Source organism: Ambystoma mexicanum, chromosome 11, assembly GCF_040938575.1.
Source record: "Ambystoma mexicanum isolate Mex_15411 chromosome 11, UKY_AmexF1_1, whole genome shotgun sequence".
NCBI lineage: Eukaryota > Metazoa > Chordata > Amphibia > Caudata > Ambystomatidae > Ambystoma > Ambystoma mexicanum.
The window spans coordinates 822586574-822601265 of NC_090934.1; the positions used below are offsets into that span (position 1 = coordinate 822586574).

At 49.4% G+C, this 14692-nt stretch overlaps 4 non-coding genes across 4 annotated transcripts; all 4 read right to left on the reverse strand.

Annotated features, from left to right (window-relative positions):
• Nucleotides 1-1827: 1827 nt before the first annotated feature.
• Nucleotides 1828-1901, reverse strand: TRNAN-GUU (transfer RNA asparagine (anticodon GUU)). The gene has a single exon. It is a non-coding gene; the product is annotated as a tRNA-Asn (tRNA).
• Nucleotides 1902-3691: 1790 nt separating this feature from the next.
• TRNAW-CCA (transfer RNA tryptophan (anticodon CCA)) lies at nucleotides 3692-3763 on the reverse strand. The gene has a single exon. It is a non-coding gene; the product is annotated as a tRNA-Trp (tRNA).
• A 313-nt stretch (nucleotides 3764-4076) lies between these two features.
• TRNAN-GUU (transfer RNA asparagine (anticodon GUU)) lies at nucleotides 4077-4150 on the reverse strand. The gene has a single exon. It is a non-coding gene; the product is annotated as a tRNA-Asn (tRNA).
• An 8191-nt stretch (nucleotides 4151-12341) lies between these two features.
• TRNAW-CCA (transfer RNA tryptophan (anticodon CCA)) lies at nucleotides 12342-12413 on the reverse strand. Its single transcript has one exon. It is a non-coding gene; the product is annotated as a tRNA-Trp (tRNA).
• Nucleotides 12414-14692: the final 2279 nt, after the last annotated feature.

The window sequence follows — 14692 nt, forward strand, 5'->3', positions numbered from 1 at the left end:
TCTTTTCGGTTAACAGCCGAACGCGCTAACCAATTGCGCCACAGAGACTCACTGGCATGTGTGTTCTGCCTTTGGCCTGATTGCATTGCTATTTTTTTCTGATTGGCAGAAAACCTGAACTTTTTTCTGAAAAAGGCATGCCTCTCTTAGCACTGCAGTGCATTAGACTGCTCCCTTGCTTCCCTGAGTCCCCAAATACACAACCACCTTGGGCACAATAGAAGACACATTCCAGCAGATTTAGCAAGAGTGCACCAAGGTTTCTATATGTAGGTACCTTGCTGAGAAGCAAGACCTGCAGTTGCATTCTTCTGTTAAAAGAGGGCAGCAGAGTGCACCAAGAGAACTTGGGGGAAGTAGCTTATGTTAACTACTTGCCATGATCTTTATAGATCCCTCTGTTTGACTGGGTGAATTCTAATTTCTGGGGTAGAGTAAGCAATTTTTGGATCTAGATGCTGTGCGCAACAGGAATGCTATATACTGCACTGTACTGCTACTGAAAAGTTACCAATTTTACGGGATGTTCAGGTAAGCTTTGTTTCAGAAAACAACTTGCTAGAGGCACTAAAACAGATTACTGGGACAAAGGAAGAGGGTTTGGGGATTAGCACATCTCCTATGAAAGGTACAGTCACGCCCGAGACAACTCTGAGTGTCACCTCAAATTCTAAGAAATGCAAACTAGGGACCTACGCTTTTTATTGCCAGTGGATCTTTGTGTTTCAGACAAATGTGCACGCCTCCCAGAGCCCCTTGCAATGTACTTAGGGAAATGGGGGAAGGTGCTGTGAAGCCCTCTCGCTGACAATGTCTCTCTTGTCTATAATGTATCTATGAGAGAGAGAGAAATAGGCAATGCGAGAGTGAAAAAGTAAAATGGAAATGTGTCTACTGAGACCAGTATAAGGGGAAATCCTCACAATCCAGGACCGACAGTTGATTGGGAGGGCGCTTACAGGTTTCCGACACCAGACCGGTACCTGAACTCACAAACCCAAACTGCAAAGTGATGGGCATTGCCACTAGACTGCCGACCCCCTTTCGGGGCCCCAGCATATATCCTTTAGTCACACCTAGAGTTCCCAGGACAGTGCAGCATTCAGCGATTACACGAAAATATTGACAGCGCTAGGAGGCCATGCAAATGGCAGAGGTATGCTTTACAAAGCCCACGTAGCGTGCACAAAACAGCACATCAGTCAGGCCCACTTGAAGAGATGGTAAAGAGGAAATACTTCTGCTGCATCCAGTAAAACATAGAGATTGGCCTGCTTTAAAGGTTGACCATGTCCTTCATGGGTGTCTGTCAATATGATACTTCCCTGCTGCAAAGCTTACATTCGAAACGCCAGAACAACTAGGCCCAGAGCACAAAGATGCAGTCAGGTTGAAATAACGAGATACTGAGGAGCAATTTTGTATTTCAGAGTGGGAAAAGCAAATATGACCCCGACGTGATTTGAACACGCAACCTTCTGATCTGGAGTCTGCTACCATTGCGCCACGAGGTCCTTGTGGCAGTCCACCTGGTGTGTCTGATGACAGAATAAAGGTAGGAGACGTACATGGACCTGCAGAGCCTCATTGCTTCTTTAAGTAGACTGGCTAGGATAGCTTCCTTCTGTGCATCAGTACACGCTGCAGCCAAACCCTTCCCATGAAGTCTTGATGTTTATGAATTGAATGGCAAGTTTTGAAAAACTAAAGCAAGCGAGAAGAATTGCTTGCAGTTTATTGGATTTTTTGGACGTCAGCAGACGAGACCTGCGAGAGGTAAACAGAAGTTCATAGTTGGTCATGCTGAATTTTTGAGCCAAAATGCATCGTCCCTGGGTGGGCTTGAACCACCATCCTTTCGGTTAACAGCCGAACGCGCTAACCGATTGCGCCACAGAGACTCATGCAGTGCTTACACTGGGGCCTGATTGGTGTGCTGTTTGCTTATGCTTCCCAGGCAACCTGAAAATATTTCTAAAATAGCTCTATTTCCCACAGCAAATCAGGGTACCAAGCACTTCCCTACCTCCCCAAATCCACAAACACAGGGGATTTAGTAGAGGACAGAGCCCATCAACAGTGCACCAAATGTCTTCTGTGTAGGCATAACTTGCTATGAGGAGAAAGCCACAGTTGCGCACTTGTGTTAAAAGGGGACAGTAGGCTGAACCCAGAGAACACGGGAGAAATAACTCAGGTTTACTGAGTGGAACACTCTGTGTCTTTGTGCCAAAAACAGCAGCGTCTTTTCGGTTAACAGCCGAACGCGCTAACCAATTGTGCCACAGAGACTCACTGGCATGTGTGTTCTGCCTTTGGCCTGATTGCATTGCTATTTTTTTCTGATTGGCAGAAAACCTGAACTTTTTTCTGAAAAAGGCATGCCTCTCTTAGCACTGCAGTGCATTAGACTGCTCCCTTGCTTCCCTGAGTCCCCAAATACACAACCACCTTGGGCACAATAGAAGACACATTCCAGCAGATTTAGCAAGAGTGCACCAAGGTTTCTATATGTAGGTACCTTGCTGAGAAGCAAGACCTGCAGTTGCATTCTTCTGTTAAAAGAGGGCAGCAGAGTGCACCAAGAGAACTTGGGGGAAGTAGCTTATGTTAACTACTTGCCATGCTCTTTATAGATCCCTCTGTTTGACTGGGTGAATTCTAATTTCTGGGGTAGAGTAAGCAATTTTTGGATCTAGATGCTGTGCGCAACAGGAATGCTATATACTGCACTGTACTGCTACTGAAAAGTTACCAATTTTACAGGATGTTCAGGTAAGCTTTGTTTCAGAAAACAACTTGCTAGAGGCACTAAAACAGATTACTGGGACAAAGGAAGAGGGTTTGGGGATTAGCACATCTCCTATAAAAGGTACAGTCACGCCCAAGACAACTCTGAGTGCCTCCTCAAATTCTAAGAAATGCGAACTGGGGTCCTACGCTTTTTATTGCCAGTGGATCTTTGTGTTTCAGACAAATGTGCACGCCTCCCAGAGCCCCATGCAATGCACTTAGGGAAATGGGGGAAGGTGCTGTGAAGCCCTCTCGCTGACAATGTCTCTCTTGTCTATAATGTATCTATGAGAGAGAGAGAAATAGGCAATGCGAGAGTGAAAAAGTAAAATGGAAATGTGTCTACTGAGACCAGTATAAGGGGAAATCCTCACAATCCAGGACCGACAGTTGATTGGGAGGGCCCTTACAGGTTTCCGACACCAGACCGGTACCTGAACTCACAAACCCAAACTGCAAAGTGATGGGCATTGCCACTAGACTGCCGACCCCCTTTCGGGGCCCCAGCATATATCCTTTAGTCACACCTAGAGTTCCCAGGACAGTGCAGCATTCAGCGATTACACGAAAATATTGACAGCGCTAGGAGGCCATGCAAATGGCAGAGGTATGCTTTACAAAGCCCACGTAGCGTGCACAAAACAGCACATCAGTCAGGCCCACTTGAAGAGATGGTAAAGAGGAAATACTTCTGCTGCATCCAGTAAAACATAGAGATTGGCCTGCTTTAAAGGTTGACCATGTCCTTCATGGGTGTCTGTCAATATGATACTTCCCTGCTGCAAAGCTTACATTCGAAACGCCAGAACAACTAGGCCGAGAGCACAAAGATGCAGTCAGGTTGAAATAACGAATTACTGAAGAGCAATTTTATATTTCAGAGTGGGAAAAGCAAATATGCCCCCGACGTGATTTGAACACGAAACCTTCTGATCTGGAGTCAGACGCGCTACCATTGCGCCACGAGGTCCTTGTGGCAATCCACCTGGTGTGTCTGATGACAGAATAAAGGTAGGAGACGTACATGCACCTGCAGAGCCTCATTGCTTCTTAAGGTAGACTGGCTAGGATAGCTTCCTTCTGTGCATCAGTACACGCTGCAGCCAAACCCTTCCCATGAAGTCTTGATGTTTATGAATTGAATGGCAAGTTTTGAAAAACTAAAGCAAGCGAGAAGAATTGCTTACAGTTTATTGGATTTTTTGGACGTCAGCAGACGAGACCTGCGAGAGGTAAACAGAAGTTCATAGTTGGTCATGCTGAATTTTTGAGCCAAAATGCATCGTCCCTGGGTGGGCTTGAACCACCAACCTTTCGGTTAACAGCCGAACGTGCTAACCGATTGCGCCACAGAGACTCATGGAGTGCTTACACTGGGGCCTGATTGGTGTGCTGTTTGCTTATGCTTCCCAGGCAACCTGAAAATATTTCTAAAATAGCTCTTTTTCCCACAGCAAATCAGGGTATCAAGCACTTCCCTACCTCCCCTAATCCACAAACACAGGGGATTTAGTAGAGGACAGAGCCCATCAACAGTGCACCAAATGTCCTCTGTATAGGCATAACTTGCTATGAGGAGAAAGCCACAGTTGCGCACTTGTGTTAAAAGGGGACAGTAGGCTGAACCCAGAGAACACGGGAGAAATGACTTAGGTTTACTGAGTGGAACACTCTGTGTCTTTGTGCCAAAAACAGCAGCGTCTTTTCGGTTAACAGCCGAACGCGCTAACCAATTGCGCCACAGAGACTCACTGGCATGTGTGTTCTGCCTTTGGCCTGATTGCATTGCTATTTTTTTCTGATTGGCAGAAAACCTGAACTTTTTTCTGAAAAGGGCATGCCTCTCTAAGCACTGCAGTGCATTAGACTGCTCCCTTGCTTCCCTGAGTCCCCAAATACACAACCACCTTGGGCACAATAGAAGACACATTCCAGCAGATTTAGCAAGAGTGCACCAAGGTTTCTATATGTAGGTACCTTGCTGAGAAGCAAGACCTGCAGTTGCATTCTTCTGTTAAAAGAGGGCAGCAGAGTGCACCAAGAGAACTTGGGGGAAGTAGCTTATGTTAACTACTTGCCATGCTCTTTATAGATCCCTCTGTTTGACTGGGTGAATTCTAATTTCTGGGGTAGAGTAAGCAATTTTTGGATCTAGATGCTGTGCGCAACAGGAATGCTATATACTGCACTGTACTGCTACTGAAAAGTTACCAATTTTACAGCATGTTCAGGTAAGCTTTGTTTCAGAAAACAACTTGCTAGAGGCCCTAGGACAGATTACTGGGACAAAGGAAGAGGGTTTGGGGATTAGCACATCTCCTATGAAAGGTACAGTCACGCCCGAGACAACTCTGAGTGCCTCCTCAAATTCTAAGAAATGCGAACTGGGGTCCTACGCTTTTTATTACCAGTGGATCTTTGTGTTTCAGACAAATGTGCACGCCTCCCAGAGCCCCATGCAATGCACTTAGGGAAATGGGGGAAGGTGCTGTGCAACCCTCTCGCTGACAATGTCTCTCTTGTCTATAATGTATCTATGAGAGAGAGAGAAATAGGCAATGCGAGAGTGAAAAAGTAAAATGGAAATGTGTCTACTGAGACCAGTATAAGGGGAAATCCTCACAATCCAGGACCGACAGTTGATTGGGAGGGCGCTTACAGGTTTCCGACACCAGACCGGTACCTGAACTCACAAACCCAAACTGCAAAGTGATGGGCATTGCCACTAGACTGCCGACCCCCTTTCGGGGCCCCAACATATATCCTTTAGTCACACCTAGAGTTCCCAGGACAGTGCAGCATTCAGCGATTACACGAAAATATTGACAGCGCTAGGAGGCCATGCAAATGGCAGAGGTATGCTTTTTTTTTTTTTATAACATGTTTTTATTGAGGTCTCGACAATTGCAGCAGCGCCCAGCAAACACAATATATAGTAGTATGCATAACAATATTGTTGTTAAATACATAAATAACAGTAGTAATTTAAACAGTTGTTTCGATATCAGAAAGCATGTCACAGAGGTATGTCCTGAATGGGCCCCAAATGTCTTTTGGCCTGCTCATGCTCGGTTGGGACAGCACGAATTGTTCCTCGCATTCATTGATGTAGGTTAGTTCACGTAAGAACACGTCCATGGTGGGGGCAGCCGGGCTCTTCCACAACTTCAATATGCATCTTTTAGCTATAACACACGACACATTGAACAATCTTCTACGCTTCTCGGAGCATTTACCTATATCACCAAATAAGTATTTTTGTGGGGTCAGGTGCGGGGGAATCTGTGTGACTTCATTTAGCATTTCCGCTACTTTCTCCCAGAAACGCATCACAACTGGACACTCCCAGTACATATGATAAGACCCCGCTGCCGGGGACCCACATTTGGGACATTTGCCTGGGTCATCTGGTGTGAATGTAGCTATCCTGGCGGGTGTGTAATGCAGTCTGTTGAGGATTTTAAATTGTATTTGTCGAAGCCCGGCATTGAGGGAGACTCGCTTTGTTAGTGCACAGTATCTCGCCCACTTTTCTTCTGGTATTGGCATTTTCATGTCCACTTCCCATTTCTCCCTCACCTGGCTTACCACTGCAGAGTGAGTCTGCATTGCCTTGTAAAGTCTGGAGATTCCCAGCCCACCCCGCACTGTAACCAACTGCACACACGGGTGGGAAGGGGGTTCGTCTGGGAATGACGGCCAGCGACTGTGATATGCTGATCTCATTCGATAGTACTGCAATGTCTTGAGCTGCCCACCTCCCACGCCCCTAGTGAACACCTCCAGGGTCACGAATTTCCCCTCTAGGTACATATCGCCTATTTTCATCTCCCTGCCGGGGTCCCAGGTTTCCTGTATATCGGTATCGAACGTGGGGGGGAGGCCAGGGTATTTCCACAGGGGCACCTCAGGGTTATATGGAGTCTCTATTTTCAGCCTTTTATATATCGCTCCCCAGGCTTTTACTGTGCAACTCACAGGGTCGAACTCGCAAGAGTCTTTATGTCTTGTGTTGAAGATCACTGATCCAATGTTAGTGGGCTCGGTAGTGTATTCCTCTATTTGCGCGTGAGGGGAGTTGTCACAATCATCGTACCAGTACTTTGCAAATTGTGCTTGTGACACAGTATAATAGAGCTCAAAGTCTGGTGCGGCCATTCCCCCCTTCTCGTAGGGTTCTGTCATCTTTTCCCAGCTGATTCTGGCTGTCTTCCCGTCCCACAGAAAGGACACCACCATAGAACGAAGTCTAGAGAAGAACTCTCTCCCTGGCCATATGGGGATGTTTACAAATAGGTATAACAATTTCGGCAGTACGATCATTTTAAGAATGGCAATTCTACCGTGTAGTGAAATTGGGAGACGCCTCCATATCTGTAATTTAACATTAAGTGTGTGTAGCGCCTGATCGTGATTGTCGATGTATAGTGTTTGTTTGTTGCAGGAGACCAGTACCCCGAGGTATCTGATGTGGTGTGCAGACCATTTAAGGCCACAAATATGAGCCGGGCATCTTGTGGAGGGGGTGAGCGGGAACACCTCTGACTTGGAGTTGTTGACCTTGTATCCAGAATATTCTGTAAATTCGTTAATATCTGTCATGATGGGAACAATGTTTTTGTCAGGTTCGCGAACATAGAGTAGCGTATCGTCCGCATATAATGATATTATTTGGGTGGCTCCCTTCAGTGTTATGCCTCTATTATCGTGTCTCAATCGTATCGCCGATGCCATGGGCTCGATTGTTAAGGCAAAAAGTATAGGGGAGAAGGGGCACCCTTGTCTGGTACCCCTGCCTAGTTCAAACAATTGGGACATAGTTCTGTTTGTGTGTACTTTCGCACATGGAGCTGTGTAAAGCAGTTTAACACACCGAATGAAAAATGGGCCAATCCCAAATGCCTCCAACACCGAGAACAGATATTCCCAGGAAACCGAGTCAAACGCTTTCTCAGCGTCCAGGGATATCGCCACCGCTTGTTTGTTCGGGTTGATCTGTGACATTATGCCAAATAGCCTACGCAAATTGAGGGCGGTGGACCGTTGGGGAATGAACCCGCTTTGATCGGCATGTACTAGTGCTGGCGTGATGGGTAGCATACGGTTTGCCAGCACTTTCGCGAAGATTTTGGCGTCCACGTTTATTAGGGACAGGGGCCTGTAGGATGACATGTCTTGAGGCGGGCGGCGGGGCTTGGGCAACACCGTTATTATGGCCTCACGCATTGTTTGTGGTAAGGATTGTTTACCCAGAGCCTCCCCCCACACCTCCAGCAGAACTGGGACCAGTTCTTCCCGGAATTCTTTGTAAAATTCCACTCCCAGGCCATCCGAGCCCGGTGCCTTACCAGACGTGAGCCCCTTGATCGCTTCAGTGAGCTCCTCTGCCGTGACTGGTTGCTCCAGTATGAGCCTGTTTTCTTCTGTGAGTTTAGGGAGATCCAAGGCGGCCAAATAGGCTTTGATCTCATCAGGGGATTTCCTATCTTGGTTCGCGTACAGTGCTTTATAGAACTGTACAAATTCATCATTTATTCCCTGTTCACTTGTTACCATCACGTCTTGCGCCGTGAGTATAGACGCAATCGGGGCCACTTTGTTTTCCTGCTTGACCAGATTGGCCAGCATTTTCCCAGCCTTGTTCCCCTCCCCGTATCTCCGGGCTCTGGAAGGGGCTGCTATATAGTGAACCTCCCTCATTGCCAATTTATCGAATTCCCTAAGAGATTTATGTATTTCAGAGAGGGTATCTCCACCATGTGTTCGGCTATATGTCTCCTCCAATACGGTTAGTTCCCTTTCCACCCTTTCCAGGTCTCGGCGTACCTCTTTCAGTAGGCCCGTTGTTTTGGATATTAGGACCCCTCTTGCCCACACCTTGAATGTTTCCCAGACTGAGGAGATATGGTCCACAGACCCAATGTTGTCTGTGAAGAAGTCGGCAATGTCTGTGTGCAGGCTTTCTACTACGTTTGGATCTTTTAATATACCGGTAGGCATTCTCCACCTCCTGGCCGGCTTAGGGGCACCCCTGATAATAATTTCCATGGTCACTGGGGAATGATCAGACAGTGTACGGGGAAGGATTTCGCAGCTCTGTAAGGCGTGTGAAGTGCCTGAGGGGATAAACCAATAGTCGATGCGTGACTCACTGTCATGCACAGAGGAATAGAACGTGTAACGCTTGCTTGTTGGATACAGCACCCTCCAGGCGTCCAGCAGGGACAGCTGCTGCATTATCTGTTTCAGAGCTAGCGACGTCCTAGATGGTGGTCTAGGTGTCTTGGCTGACCTGTCCAGGGCCTGGTCCAGCACAGCGTTGAAGTCACCTCCCCATATTATGTTTGTTGCCTCATGCTTAGCAAGGATTTCAAATATATGCAAGTAAAAGTCTGGGTCCTCAAGATTAGGGCCATAGGTATTTACCAGGGTTATCTGTTCGCCAGCAATTTCCCCCCAGACCAGTACATATCTACCCATCGAGTCCAACAGGTGGCCTTTTTCAATGAACCCCAGTGATTTGTGAATCAGAATGCTTACCCCCCTGGATTGTGAGGAGTAGTTCGTGGAGAACCGCTGCTTACCCCATTTCGCCAGTATTTGATCATTAACCGTGCTCTGCGCATGCGTTTCCTGTAGCATTAAAATTTGGGGCCCGTGCCTACTGACATAATTGCCTACTTTTCTGGTTTTCATTGGATTGTTTAGGCCTCGGACATTCCATGTCATTAGTTTAACCTTTAACCCATCACCCATTATCTGTGCGTGTGGTTTGTGTTAAGTTTCGACAACCGTTAATGCACATGTATTCAGGACTGGAGCGATGCCAGCACTTGTGAGACCGTTTTCCAACCAAACCACAACCTTCAACTGCCCACATTTCCCTCCCAAACTGAAACTCGTCTGGGCGGTGATCACAACAAAAGAACTTACCCTTTGGCCCTATCCCTCCCACCACCCACATCATCTGCCCCAACTTGACGATGAGCCCAAGTAACTGATTGGAACAATCCTGAGGGTGCATCGTCGCAAAGCAATGCTCAGCCGTCTGGCCGCCCATGCGGGAGGCTCTACGGCCCGATTACGTCGGATTTCGGTTCAGTTTAGCTGTGCTGACATTGTAGTGAAAAGAGAAACAAACTGCAACTGGTAGGGGGGAGTCTCATCCATCCACCGGATCGCCTCTACCCTCACCCGGGCAGGGTCTTGCATTCGGGTCTCTTGCTCGGTCTCTTGGGGGCAGTGGGATGGAGGCCTCGACGTATGCCAGTGCCTCTACGGGGTTTTCAAAGAAGTGGGCTCTACCGCCATGTTGAATTCTCATTTTTGCAGGGAATATTAAGGCATAGGGTGTGTTGCGGAGTCGTAGTTGCTTTTTGACCATCTCGTAGGACCTGCGTTGTGCCTGTACATTTGCAGAAAAGTCCGGATATATATGTATTCTGTTGTCTTCATAGTGTAGTGTCCCCTTTTCCCTTGCTGATCGAAGGATCGCATCTCTGTCCCTGTAGTTGAGTAGACGCGCAATGATGGTTCGGGGTGGGGCGCCCGGCTTGGGGGTTGGTGCCAGGGTGCGGTGGGCCCTTTCAACGAGGAAGTGGCCGGACAGGGAATCCTCCCCTAGTACAGATTTCAATAGCTCCTCCACCCTTCTCTCCATGGAGCCCTTGCCAAACGACTCTGCCACTCCAACAATACGGATGTTGTTTCTGCGGGATCTAGATTCGAGATCCTCGCACTTATTCTGCGTCTTGCGGAGTTCTGTCTGGAGTAAGGCTATGTCACGACCATGTTGTGTGAGCACGTCTTCATTTACACCTATCCTGTTTTCTGCCTCCGAGATGCGTGCGCTTTCCTTCTCCATTCGCGCTTTTAAGGAGCCGATCGTCGCCACAATGTCGTCTAATTTCACATTGACCGCCAGGAACCCGTTCTGTACAATTGTAGCCAAGCGGTCCAAGGGGTCCGAGTTTTGAGCATCAGACGCTTGTGTTGCCCCTCCTGGCGTCTCCTGTTGTTGGGAGTTTGTGTAGGAATCCATTGGGCCGGTCTTTCTCACCCCCGTAGTTTTTTTCTCAGTGCGGCCCATTGGGTGGCGTTGCAACTTCTAGGGTGAATTGTGCTCTCCCACGTCTGTATGCTGCCGGCCACCAATGACCACCAGCAGCGGTTCTGTTGCGATGTAGGTTGGGGGGTGGGCACCGGGATATACAATCTCGTCCCCGGGGTGCTGTGGTGGGCCTCCGCGGTCCCCGTATAAAGCAAAGCCTCGGCCTTGAGTATGTCGGGAGTGCAAGAGGTTGGCGTTCAGCCGTTGCCTTGTCTTTACATCGAGGGGATCCAGGTGAACTTCTGGCCTGCAGCTCAACCGGGATGTAATGTAGTGCCCCCACCGTCCACACCGCAGTCCCCGTGTAGGGGCGGATGAGTGTTGGAATTAAGCGGCCTGGCGGGCCTCACTGTTCAAGGTGTATCGCAGCGTGTATGGGAGCACGGGGCTGTCCCTTCGCACGGGTAATCTGTGCGTTTGGCGTCCAGGCAGATTTTGCTGCCGTCCGTAGCACGTACCCCCACAAGACCACAACGGCGGGGAGTGTATGCTCCCGGGGGGGTCCCGTGAATAGGATGTTTATTCCTGGCGCCTGTGTCGTTCGCCCCCGCTCCCGTGGCACGGATGTTCCCTGTGGGGGGGCGCTGGCCCCCTGTCCGTCCACCTCCCCGGTCTGCCCACTTACTTCACCAGCTACGTCCTAGCTGGGCTTTGCCGCGGGCGGGACCGGAATCAGGGGGCTGGTGTCGTCGTCGCAGCGTTTCCTCGCCCGGTCTATCCTGTGGCCTGAAGTCCGGAGCGAGGGGGTCTGCTCTCCCACCGCCGATCGGTCCAGCAGGAGGATGAGTGGTGCGTCGCCGTCCTCAGGCAGCGTCCGTGTTCAGGCAGGTTGCTCCTCCCCCACAAGGCCGCTCAGCCGTTTCAAGCCCGGGGCTCGAGTGCGAATCGCCCGGAGCCCACCAGTGGCCAGGCCGCCGCTCTGCAGGCGCTGCCGATACAATCGATGATTGCTCCGCCGTCTCGAGATCCACTCACACAGCCTTTGCAGGATGTCTTCCAAAGGCATTCCCCAGCAATATTCTGCAGTAGCGCGTCGGCCAACGCTAACCTGGAAGGATTTATTAATAAAAAGGATTACGTTCGAGCCGGAGCTCTTCACCTAGGCGGCCATCTTAGCCGTGCGCAACAGCGCCCCTAAATGGCAGAGGTATGCTTTACAAAGCCCACGTAGCGTGCACAAAACAGCACATCAGTCAGGCCCACTTGAAGAGATGGTAAAGAGGAAATACTTCTGCTGCATCCAGTAAAACATAGAGATTGGCCTGCTTTAAAGGTTGACCATGTCCTTCATGGGTGTCTGTCAATATGATACTTCCCTGCTGCAAAGCTTACATTCGAAACGCCAGAACAACTAGGCCCAGAGCACAAAGATGCAGTCAGGTTGAAATAACGAGATACTGAAGAGCAATTTTATATTTCAGAGTGGGAAAAGCAAACATGACCCCGACGTGATTTGAACACGAAACCTTCTGATCTGGAGTCAGACGCGCTACCATTGCGCCACGAGGTCCTTGTGGCAATCCACCTGGTGTGTCTGATGACAGAATAAAGGTAGGAGACGTACATGGACCTGCAGAGCCTCATTGCTTCTTTAAGTAGACTGGCTAGGATAGCTTCCTTCTGTGCATCAGTACACGCTGCAGCCAAACCCTTCCCATGAAGTCTTGATGTTTATGAATTGAATGGCAAGTTTTGAAAAACTAAAGCAAGCAAGAAGAATTGCTTGCAGTTTATTGGATTTTTTGGACGTCAGCAGACGAGACCTGCGAGAGGTAAACAGAAGTCCATAGTTGGTCACGCTTAATTTTTGAGCCAAAATGCACCGTCCCTGGGTGGGCTTGAACCATCAACCTTTCGGTTAACAGCCGAACGCGCTAACCGATTGCGCCACATAGACTCATGCAGTTCTTACACAGGGGCCTGATTGGTGTGCTGTTTGCTTATGCTTCCCAGGCAACCTGAAAATATTTCTAAAATAGCTCTATTTCCCACAGCAAATCAGGGTATCAAGCACTTCCCTACCTCCCCTAATCCACAAACACAGGGGATTTAGTAGAGGACAGAGCCCATCAACAGTGCACCAAATGTCCTCTGTATATAGAGATCCTCTCTGTGCCCAGGCCCAACCGTGCGGGGGGAGGTGTGGCCCTTATCTTCCCTGAGTAGATTCCTGCCACTGTTACTCCCATGCAGACCTACTCCTCTTTTGAATGTCTTGTCTGCCGACTCTCTCTCTCTCCTAGCCATTCCCTTACCGTGGCTACTATCTATCGGCCACCTGGTCAAATTTCCTCCTTCCTCTCCGATTGGGCGGACCTCTCCTCCTCACTCCTGTCCTCAACCACTCAACTCCTCTTTCTTGGTGACTTCAACATCCACCTGGATGCCTCCTGTCCCCCCTCTGGACTCTTTCGCAACCTCTGCGACTCTCTCTCACTCTCTATTCTCCCGTCTGGGCCGACTCATTCTGCAGGGCACACTCTTGATGCCCTGATCTCCTCTGACCTTCCCCTCTATGTCCCTCTCTCCACTCCTCTCTCCTGGAGTGATCACTTTCTCCTCTCCTCCCACCTCACCTACCCCACAGGCAAAGCCACCCCCATCACTGCCACCTTCCTTCTCGGTCATCCGACCCATGAAGCGCGTGTCAGTTGAGGCTTTCGCTGCCACCTTCTTGCCCCCTCCTCCCCCTTCGGCTGACTCCCACCCTGACACAGCCCTCTCCACTCTCCACTCCGCTATATCTGATACTCTTGATATCCTTGCCCCTGTCATGAGAATCCGTCTGAAGCCCAAAGCCAAATGTAACTCCTGGTATGACTCGGATCTCGTCACCCTTAAGCGCAAGTGCAGGGTGGCAGAGAGGAAATGGCGTGCTTCATGTTCATCCTCTGACAAACTGGCCTGTCGCCTGCTCCAAAGGCAATACCGGCTCTCCGTTCTCACCAAGAAGAGAGCCCTTATCCAAGCCCGCATCTCTGCGGCATCTAACAATTCGGCCGAACTCTTTAAAATCTGCAAGGAGCTGGCCAACCCTGCTGCAGTCTCTACCTCTCCTGTCCCCTCCCAGGCCCTCTGCACGGCACTGGCCTCTCACTTCATTTCAAAAACTCAGGACATCCTGTCCTCACTCTCCTCCTATAACCTCCCCCCCTCTATTCCCTGCCCTTCCTCTGGCTCTTCTGCAGCCACCCCTCCTCTCTCCTTCTCTTCCTTTCCCCTTTTTTTCTGCTGACGAGGTTTCAAGACAAGTCCGATCTATGAAAGTCTCATCAAAACAGGTCCACCCCTGTTCCTCCAAAACTATCAAGGACCACATTGACTCCTTGGCTCCTGCCCTTGCTGACTTCTGCAGTCACTCCTTCGCCTCTGGAGTCTTCCCATCCCCTCTCAAGCACTCCCTTGTGCACCCCCTTCTTAAGAAACCCTCTTCCGACCCTTCCTGCCCAGCTAACTATCGCCCAATCTCTATCACTCCCTTCCTGGGCAAGCGCCTGGAGAAACTGGCCATCTCCCAGCTTAATCTCCATGCTGAATGTGTTGGTAGTCTTCATGACCATCAGTCTGGCTTCAGAGCTGCCAGAAGCACGGAAACTGCTCTCCTGAACATCTGTGAGGACCTGCTCTCGAACCTTGACTCTAACATTCCATGTGTTCTCATTTTGCTTGATCTCTCTTCTGCCTTTGATACTGTCAACCATACCATCCTGCTCAACCGTCTCCGTGATAACCTCGGTATCACTGGTCAGGCTCTGACGTGGCTGACCTCTTTCCTCTCAAATCGACCCT